Below are 16647 nucleotides of genomic sequence, written 5' to 3' on the forward strand. Positions count from 1 at the left end.
CCAGCTCTCTGCTGTGGCCAGGGAGTGCAGTGGAGGATGGCCCAAGTCCTTGGGCCCTGCACCCCATGGGAGACCAGGATAAGTACCTGGCTCCTGCCATCGGATCAGCACGGTGCGCTGGCCGCGGCGGTCATTGGAGGGTGAACCAATGGAAAAAGGAAGACCTTTCTCCCTGTCTCTCTCTCTCACTGTCCACTCTGCCTGTAAAAAAAAAAAAAAAAAAAAAAAAAAGATGAGCAGTGAGTGACAACAGGAATCAGGACCACTGGCAACGAAGAGCTACGAAGCACACGGTTCCCAGCCCTGGGGTGCTTACAGCCTGTTCCTAGGTGGCCTGCACCCTCCTGACCCCCAGTCCCCTTGAAAGTGACTGCGTTTGGATATGTGTCCTTTAAAAAGGTGATTCAGGGGAGAGGAGGTCATAGGAGTGGACCCTGCTGTCTTCACAAGAAGATATTAGGACACAGACATGCACAAAGGCAGGACCGTGTAAGATGCAGAGAGAAGGTGGCCCGTCTCCTCTAGGGAAGCCGCAGAATAAAACCAACCTTGAACTTGGACATTCTGCCTCCAGAGCCATGAAGAAATACATTTCTGTTGTTGAAGCTACCTGGTCTTTGGTATTTGCTAAGTCAGCCCAAGCCGATTAATACACAACCTCTGAGAGACAAATATGAACTCTGCTCAGTGGATCCTAAAGGGACGGCAACTCTGAAGGAGCATCTGGTCAACCCGCTGCAGTCAGTACATCAGCGATCAAGCACCAGGCCCTTTCCTCTCATTGCACTACTCAGCTTCTTAGCATCAGGCCCCTGCAGGACACAGAAGCACTCACTTCCAACTGGGAAACATACGCAGAGCTTACTGAAGCTACTCTACAGTGTGCGGGGCTGGCGTGTGGCCCCACAGTTAAGGTGCTTGTTAGGAAGCCCCTGTCCTGTTTGAGAGTCAGGAGACTTGAGCTTCCTGCTAAGCAGACCCTGGAAACCAGCGGTGCTGGCTCAGATAGCTGGGTTCCTGCCAGCCAGGGGGAGACCTGGATGGAGAGCCTGGCTCCCACATTCAGCCCTGGCTCAACCTTTGTCGCTCCCCCTCTTCATGGAGGAACGACACTAAACCCTGCCTAGGCTTCCTATCCGAGTCACGGCACCATTATGTCGCTCCCCCTCTTCACGGAGGAACGACACAGGACCCTGCACTGTTCTTTTGTCTGCTCGGCCCTCCCCGGGTTTGCTGCTGGTTCTTCCCGGGCTGGCTACCGACTCTTCCACCTCCGTGGAATGGCGGTTCCCCCTAGCCACTTTCCCCACTTCCGCGGGGGAGCGGCACACTGCCGGCCGGCTCTCTTGGGGGCTGCTCAGGTGTTCCTTCAGATAGATGTTCCTGGTGCATGTTGTCTCTCTCCTCCTTTATAGTCCTCTTCCACCAATCCCAACTCTGCTACCCACACGCCGAGTACGCTGCTCTCCTCCAATCAGGAGCAGGTCCTACAGTTTATTGGTTGAATTGGAGGCAGCTGTGTAGAAGCTGCTTCTCCCTTCCCAGCGCCATATTGTGGGAGAGCAGATGCATAGAATAAGTCTTAATTCCAGTAATTTAGTCTAGTCCGAGTTGCTCCCAGTTGCTCCCCACAAACCTTGCCCATTGCAGGGATCTGGAGAGTAAACCAGCAGATAGGAGTGCTGAATCTCTTTCTCTGTGTTAGAGAGAGAGAGAGAGAGAGAGAGGCCATGGTTTAAGGAAGCAAAGAGACAAACACAGCACTTCAGCGCCCACTCCCAAGCCCAGGCCTGCAGAGAGGGGGAAAGCACTTACCGGCACCCAGCACCAGGAGGGCAACTACATAGGGAAGGCCACCCTCACCAAGGTGGCAGACGTGCCACGGCCCCCACGACCTCACAGAGGAGGAGAGCACGGCAGAAATGTCCAGGCCTGGCTCTCCTCCTGCCTCTCGCTCTCCTGCCAGAATCCGCCCGTGGCTGAACCCAGCCGGAAATACCCTTTGAGCACCTTTTCCCTGAACTGGGCAGGCCACGGGGCTGGGGGCTGGGGGCTGGGATCAGTCACCTCCCTCAATTCAGAGCAGCTCAGCAATGCCCACGTCTGCCTCTAACAGGCTGCACAGCCCAAAGCCCACATTTATGAAGCCCCTGCAGCACCTGGCTCAGAGACGGATGCTGAAACAGCCCAGAGAAAACTGACAGCCTTCAGAGAAATGTGGCCTTGGGAGCCTCAAGTGTCGCCAGTTATTTCTCAACAGTCTCGCCTTAAGAGGTGACTAATTTTCTTGGCTGGTGCCGCGGCTCACTAGGCTAATCCTCCGCCTTGTGGTGCCGGCACACCGGGTTCTAGTCCTGGTCGGGGCGCCCGATTCTGTCCCGGTTGCCCCTCTTCCAGGCCAGCTCTCTGCTGTGGCCCAGGAGTGGAGTGGAGGATGGCCCGAGTACTTGGGCCCTGCACCCCATGGGAGACCAGGATAAGTACCTGGCTCCTGCCATTGGATCAGCGCGGTGCGCCAGCCGCGGCGGCCACTGGAGGATGAACAACGGCAAAGGAAGACCTTTCTCTCTCTCTCTCTCTCTCACTGTCCACTCTGCCTGTCAAAAAAAAAAAAGTGACTAATTTTCCATCACGTCACGCCATGCCAGGCTGTCTGTGCAGGGATGCCCCCACGGGCTACTACTGCACATCTCAGCCCGGCTTTGTTCACCTGGGCCACAGGCTGGGCTGGCAGGGGCGTGGGGACACAGGGCCACTCTCTACTAAAGCACAACACAAGGGTTTCACTGTCAGAATAAACCACTAGGACCACAGCAGTGTAGGTGGGCTGGACAGCAGCCTGCTGCCGGTGACCAACGTGTCCTGGATAGTCTAGGACTTGCCTGGTCCCCAGCCCTGGATGTCCACGTCCCAGGAACCTCCTTGGTCTCCAACATGTGTTTCTTCTGTCAGCTATGGCACCTGCTGGCCAGGTTATCCTGCACAGGCCCGAAGCCTTTAAAGGAGGGAGCTGCCTATGCCCAGGGTAGAGTGACAATGTGGCAGGGGATGAGGGACTGTACCCCTCCTCTGTTCGCTGTCCAAGCCCATCCTGCTGCCCAGGGATGGTGGCCAGTGGCCAGCTCACCTCTCCACTGAGTGTCCTGCAGCTTCACCTCTGTTCCCCCTGCACCTGCAAGGTCCCTGAGGCACCCCTGCTGCCTGACTTGTGAAGGCAGCCGCATATCGGCCCTGCTCTCTCTCCCTGTCCAGGCAGGTTGGAGCTGATGTCCCTCCTGCAGGATTCCTGGGCATGCTCTAGGGCTCCCTCCTACATGTCACGGTTGCCCGTGACTTCCTCTCCAGACTGGAGCTCTCCCCCAGTGCACAAGTCCCAGCACCTGGCAAACAGGGGGCATGCTGTCAGTGTTGCAAGTTTCAAAGGTGGGAGGGGAATTCAGGAAGGCAGGATGGGCACCTGGAGCCCTCTCTGACGTGCGATCCATGCTGTGTGTGGCTCTCTCTTCTCGTAAACAATAAATCCTGCCTGCAGCCATCCGCTGTGACGTCTGGCTCAGCAAGGAGAGAAGCAGAGACCTAGGGCTCAGCGGTGACCATTTGGCCAGTAATTTCTCATTAATCCATTCTTTTAATTAATCAATCAATGGAATGAATTCCCTAGTGGATTCAACTCATTCCATTAATCCATTTATTCTTGTCCTCTGGAACTCAGGATGTTCCAGACAGCGCCTAGGGGATCCGACGATGAAAGAGACAGGTGAGAATCCTCTCATGGGGTCTGCAGCGACTGGCACTAAACAAGCAGGAGATGTTTCACCTAGGGAGTGACATGGAGGGGAAACGCACAGAGGGGAATGTTTTCCACTGCAGCAGGAGGGGGTGATTCTTTGGAGAGGGGTGGGTTCTGCAAGCAGGGACGCTTGAGAGCGTAGACCTGCGTGACAAGAAGGAACCAGCGAGGTGGGCATCAAGAGGACAGGGATGCAGGCAGTAGGAAGGGCTGGTACAGAGGCCCTGAGGTAGAAAGAGCTGCTGTGCGTGCGCCCAGAAGGAGGACGAGGACAAGGGAGCGGGCCCTGCAGCCACAGCGTCCCATCTCCCGCCTCTGCTTTCTCCCTCTCTGGTCACGAGGAGACCCTGCCCCCTCCTCTTACAGAAATGTTTTCTCTTTGGATCTCTACAGACTTTGAAGGATGAAACCAACTTCAAAAACACTGCAGAAGAAAATGCTTTTGTTTTTTAGATTTATTTATTTATTTGAAGGCAGAGTTACAGAGGAAGAGAGAGAGACAGACAGAGAAATCTATCTTCCATCCACTGGGTCACTCTTTAGATGGCTGCAACAGCCGGACCTGGTCAACCTGAAGCCAGGAGCCAGGAGCTTCTTCTGGGTCTCCCATGTGGGTGCAGGGGCCCAAGGACTTGGGCCATCCTGTACTGCTTTCCCAGGCCACAGCAGAGAGCTGGATCAGAAGTGGAGCAGCTAGAACTCAAACCGGCGCCCATATGGGATCTCGGTACTGCATCCGCAGTACTGGCCCCATGGAAATGCTTTTGAAAGTACTACTTATTTTACAAGTTATAAAACACAAGTCAAACCAGTTTGATGACTTCAGAATGAATGGGGTTTTTGTTTTTGCTTTTTTTTTTTTTTAGAAGTAACATGAATAGAAACTAAGGTTTCCATCTGTGTCAGTGATCAGCAATCTTTTTCTGTAAAAAGCCAAATAGTTAACATTTCCAGTTCTGCAGGCCATGGGGTGTCTGCTGGAACTGCCTTTCTCTGACCTTGTACAGGCAAACCAAGGTGACGTGTAAATAAATGGATGTGGCTGTGTCCCAATGAAACTTCATTTTCTTTTTTCTTTGTTTTTCTTTTGACAGGCAGAGTTAGAGAGAGAGAGACAGAGAGAAAGGTCTTCCTTCCGCTGGTTCACCCCCCAAATGGCCGCTTCGGCTGGCGTGCTGCGCTGATCCGATGGCAGGAGCCAGGTGCTTCTCCTGGTCTCCCATGGGGTGCAGGGCCCAAGCACTTGGGCCATCCTCCTCTGCACTCCTGGGCCACAGCAGAGAGCTGGCCTGGAAGAGGGGCAACCGGGACAGAATCCGGCACCCCAACCAGGACTAGAACCTGGGGTGCCGGTGCCGCAGGCGGAGGATTAGCCTAGTGAGCCATGGCGCCGGCCTGAAACTTCATTTTCAAATTTTCATTTCTGTATTTATTTGATGGGCTGAGAGAAAGGATTAGACTGGGTCAGGTGCTCAATGCAGGTCTCCCATGTGGGTGGCAGGGACCCACCCACTAGAACCATTCTCTGCTGCCTCCCAGGGTTTGCACTGACAGGAAGCTGCAGGAAGGCGCCAGAGCCAGGCACCAAGCCTGGGCACTCTGATATGTCAGACTAGCAAAGCCCCCAGCTCTAAGTCCGAGGCAGCACTCTGGAGGGTATGAGTGTCACGCCCCTGGCCCTGTACCCTGCCATGCCAGGGCAGCTGTGCCTGCACAAGATCCTGACCTGAGCCAACATCCTCAGTATAAAAATTGAGAACTTTATGGCCGGTGCTGCAGCTTGTTTGACTAATCCTCTGCCTGGGGCGCCGGCACACGGGTTCTAGTCCCGGTTGGGGCGCTGGTTCTGTCCCGGTTGCTCCTCTTCCAGTCCAGCTCTCTGCTGTGGCCCGGGAAGGCAGTGGAGGATGGCCAAGTGCTTGGGCCCTGCACCCCATGGGAGACCAGGAGAAAGCACCTGGCTCCTGGCTTCCGATTGGCACAGTGCGCTGGCCGTAGTGGCCATTTGGGGGGTGAACCAACGGAAGCAAGAACTTTCTCTCTGTCTCCCTCTCTCTCACTGTTTAACTCTGCCTGTCAAAAAAAAAAAAGAACTTTTTATAAAGTTTTTCTATAAAAAGTGAATGTTTAGACAGTGCTCTAATAAAAGGCTTCATAGATCATAACAGTACACCTGCCTTCCTGAACAAGGCTTTCAAATGTTGAAATGTTAGGGTCTATATTAAATCATTTCTTAAAAAGATTATGTATGTATGTATTTGAAAGGCAGAAATAGAGAGAAAAGGGGAAAGAGAGAGATCTTCCATCCACTGGGTCACTATCCAAATGGCCACAATGGCCAGGGCTGAGACCCGGCAGAAGCAGGCGCTTCATCTGGTCTCCCACATGGGTGCAGAGGCCCAAGGACTTGCACATCTTCCATTGCTTTCCAGGCACATTAGCAGGGAGCGGGATCGGAACTGGTACAGCCAGGACCTGAATGGGGGCCCACACGGGATGCCAGCGTTGCAGGCAAAGGCTTAACCTTCTATGCCACAGCACTGGCCCCTATATTAAAATCAACCTGTGCACATACACATCAAAGTGCCTATGCTGAAAAAGTTATAAATAACAGCATACCTCTAGTTCCTTGAATTTTTAGAATTAATTCAATTTTTTCATTTACCTGTTAGTTCTAGTTTTTTTTTTTTAAAAAAATGAGGGATGAAATAAAATAGATAAGTATTTTCAGTTTTGAAATTATAGCAACATGTGACACACTAATTATCATATTCAAAAGTTTAAAACAATTGTTGAATATTCTTCTTAGGAGAATTGTGTTATAGGAAAAGAAAACATAGGGCCGACATTGTGGTGTAGCAAGTTAAGCCACCACCTGCAACACCGGCATCCCATATGGGTGCCTGTTCAAATCCCAGCTGCTCCACTTCTGATCCAGCTCTCTGCTAATGCACCTGGGAAAGCAACAGAAGATGGCCCAAGTGCTTGGGCCTCTGTACTCACATGGGAGACTTAGAAGAAGCTCCTGACTCCAGGCTTCAGTCTAGTCTAGCCCTGGCTGTTGCAGCCATTTGGGGAGTGAACCAGTAGATGGAAGATCTCTCTCTCTAACTCTCATTTTTAAATAAATTTTAAAAAATTAAAATTTATTTATTTGAAAGGCAGAGTTTACAAAGAAGGAGAAGGGTCTCACGTGGGTACAGGGGCCAAGGCTGTCTTCCACTGCTTTCCCAGGCACATTAGCAGGGAGCTGGGTCAGAAGTAGGGCAGCTGGGACTCGAACCTGCACCCACATGGGATGCCAGCATCACAGGTGGCTGCTTAACCCACTATGCCACAATGCCAGTCTTAAATAAATATTTTTAAAAAGAAAGACAGTCTATACTTTATAGACATGCCCAAACAAATGCAGAAAACAGACCTTACGCAGCCTATCACAGCAAATTCAGGACACGGCTTTTCATTTTTGTTTTTAAGATTGATTTATTTATTTGAAAGGCAGATTACAGAGAGACAGAGGCAGAGAAAGAGAGAGAGAGATCTTCTATTCACTGGTTCATTCCCCAAATGGCTGCAATGGCCAGGGCTGGGCCAGGCTGAAGCCAGGAGCCAGGAGCTTCATCTAGGTCTCCCATGTGGGTACAGGGACCCAAGAACTTGGGCCATCTCCCACTGCTTTCCCAGGCACATTAGCAGGGAGCTGGATTTGAAGTGGAGCAGCCAGGACTCAAACCAGTGCCCATATGATATGGCGGTGCTGCAGGTGGTAGCTTTACCTTCTACACCACATAGCCAGCCCCTAGGACATGGGTTTAACCAAAATTGTGTGGGCACATGATAAAAATAAGGGAAAAAAAGATCCTTTTGGCCACGTTTCAAACTTGCTTTCACGAACATGCTCCGTGCACTGAAGTTTTGGCTAAGGAGTGTGGGTTGCACCATGGAGAGGTAGCTGCGCTACTTATGTTCACCCAGTGAAATGGCCAAGACGCCAACATTGCTTGGCTGGACTTTGAGAAAGAGGTGCCCAAGACCAGCTGAATCCACCTGTGTTACAGACAAACTGCCCAGCACGGCGCTCGGTGGCTTAACACAGAAACTACTCATTGTTGTAGCTCCCGGGCCTGGGCTGGGCTGAGGCTGGACCATCTGGGCTGGGCTCTGGGAGGCCTGCTCACGCAGGTGCGGATTGAAAGGGAACTCCGCCCTTGGCGGGGCCCCTTAGCAGTGGCAACTCCGCTTTTAAGTGGGCTCCATGTCCCCCCCGGACGTGACTTCCCTCGGCCCGTCCTCTGAGTGGCGATGGAAGCAGCAACCGAGGAGCTGAACAGAAACGTCCAGTGCTTTCTCAAGCTCTCCTACCGTCCCACTGGCCAAAGCAAGTTCCATGATCACATTCAGAGTCCAGGGGCAGAGAAGCCACACTGGGTTCTGGGGGGAGAAGATGAGCAGCTGCACAGCAACAGTGAACCGACGGGGCGGGGTGGCATCTTGGGACAGTAGTACAAACCACCACACACACCGTCCTTTGCCTTCTTTTTTTTTTATTTTTTATTATTTTTTTTATTTTTTTACAGGTAGAGTGGACAGTGAGAGAGAGAGAGAGACAGAGAGAAAGGTCTTCCTTTTGCCATTGGTTCACCCTCCAGTGGCTGCCGAGGCCGGCAAGCTGCGGCCGGCGCACTGCGCTGATCTGATGGCAGGAACCAGGTACTTATCCTGGTCTCCCATGGGGTGCAGGGCCCAAGCACTTGGGCCATCCTCCACTGCACTCCCTGGCCACAGCAGAGAGCTGGCCTGGAAGAGGGGCAACCGGGACAGAATCCGGCGCCCTGACCGGGACTAGAACCCGCAAGGCGGAGGATTAGCCTAGTGAGCCGTGGCGCTGGCCATCCTTTGCCTTCTAAACAGCCGGCCGGCGCCATGCTTGACTGACACATACTTACACCATCTACATACTGGGTTTGGTGTAGAGAAAGATGTCTACAAACCCCAGACTTCCTCGTGAGACTGATTCGGCTTCAAGTTTGGCTCTGAGACCCGGGCAAGTTACACTCAGTGCACAGTGACAATCCCTTCCTTCCCACGTGACTGCGTCCTGCTCCCCGGGAGCTCTCCTGCCCTCGTGGGATGACTTCTTACTGCTGTGTTGATGCTGGTTCTGGCCTGTGGCATGGTTGTTGCACTATAATTGGCATTAATGAACCCTTGGCTCTGGGACATCCAATCCCAGGCACTTTGTAAAATTAGAAGAGGGTAGATGAAGTAGAGCCCCTTTGGGATTTCATCCATCCTAACGTGGGCCGAGCTGCCAGAGCCCCGTTCTGACCTGCAGGTGAGGGGTCTCCCACGGCCACAGCTCCCTGGCATCGCACCTGCGGAAGCGTCGTGGTCTGAGGCTCCTCTGCCCGAGTTTGTAATCCTGGCTCGTCTTAGAAGCTGGCCCTGCGGAAGCGCCCAAACGTTGTGTGTTTCAGTTTCACTCTGTAAAACAGGGATGACAGGGTTCATCCCGTGGCTGGGGGTGGGGCTTCAGTAAATTCATACTTGCTGGCTGGTTTCCTTTTCACATATTCGAAGCTGACGTCTCACAGATCGGCTTAGTCCCTTCATTTTCTCCACCTCATCTTCGCATTTTGACAGTTGTTGGGGTCAGTTAAGTTCAAGAGGTCTCAGAGCAGCCTGTCCCTTGGTCCTTACACACTGCCCAGAAGTCTGGTTGCAAACAAAGTCAGGCCTGAGAATGCTGAGGGTCACATCTGTCCGGTCTGCATCTCTGAAGGCAGCAATGCCCCAGGCCAACCCCTCCCTCCCACGACGTGGCAAAGCCCACTCCCTTCCCTGGTCACCCACTCATCCCACAGCTTCCCATGATGTTCCATGGGGTCGACATTTCCCACGACTCTCGCCTTTCTCAGATGCACGTGGCGGTTACAAGCTCCCGTGGATGTGCCAGGATTCCCAGGCCCACAGTCCAGCCTCCTTGCCCCTCTCCCGCCAGAGCTGTCTATCACGATGGGGTACCTGTTCTAGCATGGTCATCCCACATTCCTAGGGCAGTGCTGGGAATGCTCTTGGTGCCTGGGAACTACGCGGGGACTTCAAACGTTCATGAAAACTGCGTATTTTGGGAAAAACTATGCACAGGCTTCAAAATGTCTTGCCTTTTTAAGACAAAGTTCCACGAACTTTTGGAAGCACCCTTGTATGTGTTAGAAGGAGAATGTGAATGGATAAATGTCTCTGTTCCAGCAGAGGGCTAGTTGAGGTTCACAAGGACGTTTGGGAGCGGGTGGTCCATTATTTACAGTTGTGTGTGGGCATCTCTCCCAGTCTCCCCACCACATCATTTGGCACAGAGTGCTGGAGATCAAAAGACTTTAAAACATTTTAAATTTTAAGTGAAGCCTCTCATTTTACAGATGGGGGAGACTGAAGCCCAGAGAAGCTTAGCACGTTCACCAGGCCACTCCGATGCTGAAGACGTGCAAATCCATGTCTTCCCAGGGACTTTAGAGAAATGGAAATGTGTGGTTCCTTTTCCTGGAGACGACAACATTTAGTGGGAAGAGAAGCATGGATCCATAAATAATTCAGGAGCCAGGCTAAGAAGAAGCGCTTCCTAAGTGATCGAAGTCTCCAGAGCTGAAGTGGGGGCCCTGTGGAGCAGTGGAGGTGCCCAAACAGAAATCGCGTGGAGAGGAGAAAAGCACCCATGAACACGGGGCAGAGAAGCAGCTGCAGAGAGAAACACAGGCCATCTCAGGTGCTGAAAGGGGACGGAGCCAGGCTAGCTCCCAGACCCTGTTGTGGGGGACGCGATGATGGCACCGTCACTCTAGAAAACTGACCATTTAAAAATTAGGCTGAATTCACACCTTCCCTGTGCTCTAACGGTTCTGGGCCCAGAAGACTCACCAGAAATGAATATGCACATTTCACCCACGGTACGATCCAAGCAGATTACTCAGGATAGCCCCAGAGTCGAAACTACCCAACTGCTCCCCGACAGAACGCATAACGCGATTTTACTATGTGCACACCGCGAACCGCTACCGGGAAGGGGCGGGAGGCTTTTGCTGGATGCCTTGCGGTCATGCACTCTCCGTTTCAATGGCTCTGTTTTGTCCATGTGGTGCACAAGCAGAGGTAGATGCAGACAGATCCAGAAATAAATGGGCAGGGCTGGGCTACAAAACGATGTTACTTGCAAAAACAGCTGGAGTACACAGGGTGTCCAGTTTTTGTAAATCCATTAAAGATGCTATGATATGTGTGCTTTCTGAGTACATAAATAAAAAATTTTTTCTATTGAAAAAAACAAAGGTTCTCAATGAGAAGTTTAAAAATACATAGGGGTGGGGGCAGGTACTGTGACTCAACGACTGGTCCCAGGTCACACAATCAGACACCAGCAAAACTGGGACCGAGATCCAGGCCTCCAGTGCCCAGTAGGGAAAGGGCACTCATACATAGCGAGCATGTCCTTTGTGCAAGGCAGTCACAGACCCCCAAGTGGCAATGGCTGTGTTTGCTTTGGTCGGTGAGAAAGCTGGGGCTCAGAGACGGCACACACCCAGCTGGGACCCTGTACCCCGGCAGCCGCCTTTGAGCCCAGGTCCGTCCAGTCCTGGACCCATGTACCTCGGTTGCCTCCATCATGCAAGTATGATGTTTCTTACATGAACACTGCATGTGTATAGAAATAAACTGTAAGCCCCACTCCAGGACATGTTATCCAGTTATCACTGGCTCCTGCTGCCCCCACCAGGGCTGCTAACTTTTATTAGGTTGTACCAGCTGCCTCTGGGTGAGCACTGGCCCCAGACACAGCTGGGACACAGGAGGGCTCCGTGGGCCTTTTGCTGTGGCTCGTCTCTCTGCGGCAGGCCCGGGCGTGGGGAAGAGACAAGGGGCTGGCTGAGGCAGAGGGGCTGGTGGTCCCAGAGCCAGTCCAGAGGGGACAGGAGAAGCCATGCCCTCCCCTCCCCCATGCCCTGGTGGGAGGAATGCACACCGCTAAGTGAAAGGAGCCAGTCTGAGAGGCAACATGCTGCACAGCACCCACTACAGACAGGCCCGGACTTAGCGACGACTGCACTTAGCTGCAGCTCTCCGATGGTGCAAAAGCAAGCCGCGCTCAGTGGCCACCGAACTTCGGATTCCGAGTTGGGCTAGCTGTGTGCATTCGATCCTCCTGGCAACGCTGCATCGAGTGCAGCTCCCCGTCAGCCTGCAGTCACCGGAAGCAGGTGCCGGGGAGCTGAGCTGTGATGGTCTACACATTGGCCGGATTCAATGCATGTTTGACTTACGATGTTTTGACTTTCAGCAAAAAGTAAGAAGCCAGAGAAAAGACGCGTGGTGGCCAGAGTTGGTGGAGGGCAGAGAGAAGGGACCAGCACACAGGGTTTGAGGGGCAGTGAGCCTGCTGTGTGGGATGGTGTCCCCACGGGCATACATGGCGGTCCACATTTGTCAGCATCTACAGACCATTCACCACATGTGAGCCATGGACTCTGGTTGGTCACAATTTGACAGTATGGATCCAGCCGTTCTAATGAACGCACAGCACTGATCACGTAGGATGTTCATAATAGGGGGATTTGTGAGGGCAAGAAGAGGAGATATATGAGAATCCTCTGTCAGCCTAAAACCGTTCTAAAAATAGTCTCATAATGCATTAAAAATGAGTCAAGTTCACAGGGGACAAAATATCTGGATTTCTGGCTTCATCAGAAAAATCCGGTCTGGGAGCAGGGCCTGTGTTCCTGTGTCTGCTGGAAGCCAGCTGTGCTCCCGTGACTTCTCCTGGGGCTCCCTGTCCTAGAGCCCCCCAGGCCACCATGGCCCACGTGGGCCAATGACACCTTCCCAGGTCAGCCGTTTGGCTTTGGGGGTCATTGGAGCTTGGGAACCCTAACTACGAATCCGTCCAGTGCTTTCTAGATTGGGTTCCCTGCAGATCTTCCTTCTCTGGGGGCAGTAAGGCTGGGGAGGGGATGGCACCTGCTCACTGCCCCTTCTACTTTACCTTCCGGACCTACTGGGCTTAATGTGTAGGATTTACTCCAACAAATAGAACATGGGTAGAACACATATGCAAAGCCCTCTAATGCCTTCCTCTAACTGATAGGGAAACTGAGGCTGAGAAGGGCTGTAACCAGAAAAGGGGGTTGTGCAAGGGTGGAAGCAACACTGGGTCCACTGGTTGTCCCTCTGTGGGACACCCTGTTGTCCACCTGTGTCTCATCTCTGGTAGGTCGCCATGGCGGTACTCGTTTCTGTTGGGACTCAGTGGTGTGAGTCATGGAACCTCCTTCCCTCTGTCCAGGACTTGGCTGATATCCTGGGCCAGTTTCATTCTGCTGCCCCACCTGCTCCTCAAAGGCCCTCTCGATTCAAGGCCATGAGGCTCAATGAAAAGTAAAGCCAGAAACCATGTGTGCATCAGGTCTGTGAGGTGCACGTGGCCCACGAGATCCCTGTATGGATGCCTGACACCCCCATGACAGGTGTGGAGAAGGCCCTCTGCTCCTGCAGGATGCCCCTCGGGACGTTCACCACCAGGCTGTTTTCTGTTGTTCAGCCTCCATCCTCTGGGAATTTAGGCCCGCCAGGACCACTACCCCTGCCCTGCTTCAGGCTGCACCTGCCACACTGGGCTACTCCCAGCATTTCAGGCTGCTCCCATGCCTTTGTGACCAGGCTTTATTTTTAGGAAAGGAGGTTTTGTGGATGCTGCTGCCTCCCCCAGAGCACCTCTGTCCTGTATCATCGTATCAGTCACCTTCTTCCAGCGGGTTGACTGTACACGAGCATCTCACACTACTAAGTAAAGCAATCATTGTGTGCCAGACACCGTGCGGCAGCTGATCTTGGTCATCTTGGTGGGGAACAGAATGTGTGGACAAATACTTGTGGAGCGGTGTGGCTGGCACCATGCCAGAGGGCCAGGCATGGGGCCAGGCAGGCACAGGAGGGAGCAGCTGAACTCAGCTCAGAAGTCAGGCGGAGGCTCAGAGGAGTGGAAACCCGAGCCGGGTCTTGCAGAACAAGTTTGTACTAGGGGCAGGGGTGGAGCATGGAAGAACACTGTGTGTTTGGGGAGCACACTGGGAGCTCAGGGGTGCTGGCACGCGGCTATTGCCTGGACGGGAAGACATTTTCCAACAGAGACTGAGTGGCGCAGCAGCTGCCGTCGCGGGCATTAGGGATAGGGGAGCCAGCTGTCACCGGATCCTCTTATCAGATCAGCCGGCTGCCTCCATTCCTTTCTGCTCTTTCTTGAATTGGTCAGGAGCTCAGCAGCCAAGCGCGTGAAACCACACCTGCTGTGTGCTGAGCACTGTGTGCTGAGCGCGTGTTGGCGGGAGAGGGTCACGTGGGTGCCAGTCTGCCCGTCACCTGTTCTTCCTTTGATTTATAGGGGCGAGCTGTCCAGCTTGGGCCCCTTCACATGCCAACGTCACTGCGGGCTGGGCCTTTGTGACCCTCCCCCAGCACTGCGGGAGAGACTTTACGGCAACAGTTTGTTTTCGTTTTGTTCTGTTTTGTTGGTGTGGGTTCACGCTGGGGGGTTGTATGAGTGTCCCCAAACCATATACAAAACTTTGTTGCTATGGCTGTTCGCCTTGGGAGAAGGCACCCAGGCTTTCGTCAGAGCCTGAAAGGGCCCTGTGACCCTTTACATAGGGGTGATTGCCAAACAAACCTCTCACAAACTGTCCAGCAAGTGGCCGTGGGGAGACAGCACTGTAGCCGGAAGCCGGGCCAGAGCCACTCCCAGGCCCCATCAAAGGAAGGCTTCCTTTTGACAAACACAGTGTTTCCCCCCGCCTTCTGCAGATGTATAGATCTAAACCGGGACGTTTTGGCCAAATATCACACAACAACCAAACTCACTTTACCTACTAAAATTCAAAATTTTTAAAAAACATTGGACTATCCATAATAACAGCAGTTCTAATTGTTTTCTTTTTTTCTTTTTTTTTTTTTTTGCAAGTATGTGGATATGTGTTTGCCATTTTAGTTCATTTAGTTTAGTCCAGTTAGTTTATATACCCTTGCATTTTCTGATTCTGGAGCTGGAGTACTGAGGACCCATTGTAACTGAGGAATGGGGTTTTGTCTGTCTGTTTGTTATAAAATGAAATCGACACCTCACTCACGAGGCCTCCAGTAGAGATAAGATGCATGATGAGCCTGTACATCACGAGGACATCATTATGTCATTGCCATCAAAGTAAAGCTGACTCTCGGACGCTACAACACATTGAGCACTGAGCCTTGAGTCATGCCAACTATAGCACAAGTCCAGCTTTTTTAAATAGTAGAACTAACAAAGGGGTAACGCCCGGCATTACTGACTGCCTCCTGAGAGTGCCGGGGAATGCGCTTTGCAGCCATTTCAGGGTGCAGGGCCTCCGCTCCAAAGAGGGGCAGGCCTAAAGGAGGGCAGAGGGGAGACCAAGGCCCCGTGGACCCAGGATGTTGGGACTGAAGTCCATTAAAGGGGTGACGTGGGATGGGGGCTGCACAGCCAAAGGAGGAGGCTGTCCCATCAAAAACCCCAACAATTCTAATAAATGAGAGTGCACTTTCAAACTAGAATAAAGCTATGTGCCTGTGAGCAAGTAAGAAATACTGGGAGGCTGCGGGGGTGTGGAGGGCAGGAGCCCCCAGGAAGGGTCCCTGGAGCTGAGGAAGCAGCAGAGGGACTGCATGCTGCACAGCGGGGACAGCACATGCAAAGGCACTGGGGCAGTCAGCATGGAGCCCCGCGTGGCTGCAGAGCGGGGAGCAATGGCAGGGCTCTGTGGAGGTCCGGGGCAGTCAGCATGGAGCCCCGCGTGGCTGCAGAGCAGGGAGCAATGGCAGGGCTCTGTGGAGGCCTGGGGCCTGCACTCAGGAGCAGGCTTCAGGAGTTCCGCACCAGACAGCGAGGGGACACCACAGCCGAGGCTGCTGGGAGACACCTCCATCAGCAGCACCTTCCACGGACAGAAGACGGGCTCAACTCGGAGTGCAGAGTCGACAGAGAGCGTGAAGGCGACAGAACTGAAGCCACTCTCCCTTCCTTCCTTTTATACAGGGAGTCTTCAAGACTCTCATGGACGGCTTGAGTCAAGAAAAAACTACGCATGGATTTCAATATTTTTTCACATCAAAATAAAGTCATCTTTTAAGTCCATTTGCCTTGAACCTATCAAAGGACCCTTGTATTGTGAAATCCACCTGGGACCATTTCAAACCACCTAGAAATGGATAACTATGACTGGGTTTGCAACTTTTTAAATATCAGAGGAACACTGACACATTTTCACCAATTCAACCTTATCTTCGGCTGGTGGAAAGAAAGAAGAAAGAACAAACATCTACAGCTCCGAGTAAATGGTTGTGTAGATACGTGTGTGTGTGTGTGTGTGTGTGTGCCCAAATGCATGTCCTTGTGCGTGACCTTAAGCCAGGGTAGGGGGGTAAGGAATGCAGAAGAAAAGTTCAGGCAGCTGTAATGAGAATAACAGGACTTGGATTTGGGAGATCCCGGTGTGCTACTAGTTAGTTAGCTTCAGAACCTAGAGCAGCTCATAGCCCCTCTCCGAGCCTTGGTTTCTCCATCTGTAAAATGGGGTTGGGAGGGCCAGGTTCATGCATTCTTCCGTCTTCTGGGTCTCAGAAACCGCAGTGTGTGAGTGGATGCGGACACACAGATACAGCCTCTGCCCTGAAGGAGCTCACAGCCCAGGTCTTGGGCCCTGGCGGGACAAAGGAGGAGACAGGTCATTACAGAGCAATGGGATGGAGGCTGCCACCCCAGCCCCCAACTGGAGGGACCTGTGTCTCTTTGCCTGGGG

At 52.8% G+C, this 16647-nt stretch overlaps 1 long non-coding RNA gene across 34 annotated transcripts in view; it reads right to left on the bottom strand.

Moving 5' to 3' along the window:
- Positions 1–8317: 8317 nt before the first annotated feature.
- LOC103348141 (sterile alpha motif domain-containing protein 1) overlaps positions 8318–16647 on the bottom strand; it is a 115549-nt gene continuing 107219 nt past the window's right edge. For all 34 annotated transcript variants that reach the window (XR_011389605.1, XR_011389597.1, XR_011389574.1 and 31 more), the window contains one exon: positions 8318–16548. This is a non-coding gene — a long non-coding RNA (sterile alpha motif domain-containing protein 1). The remainder of the gene's footprint in view (positions 16549–16647) is intronic.

Source organism: Oryctolagus cuniculus, chromosome 6, assembly GCF_964237555.1.
Source record: "Oryctolagus cuniculus chromosome 6, mOryCun1.1, whole genome shotgun sequence".
Taxonomy (NCBI): domain Eukaryota; kingdom Metazoa; phylum Chordata; class Mammalia; order Lagomorpha; family Leporidae; genus Oryctolagus; species Oryctolagus cuniculus.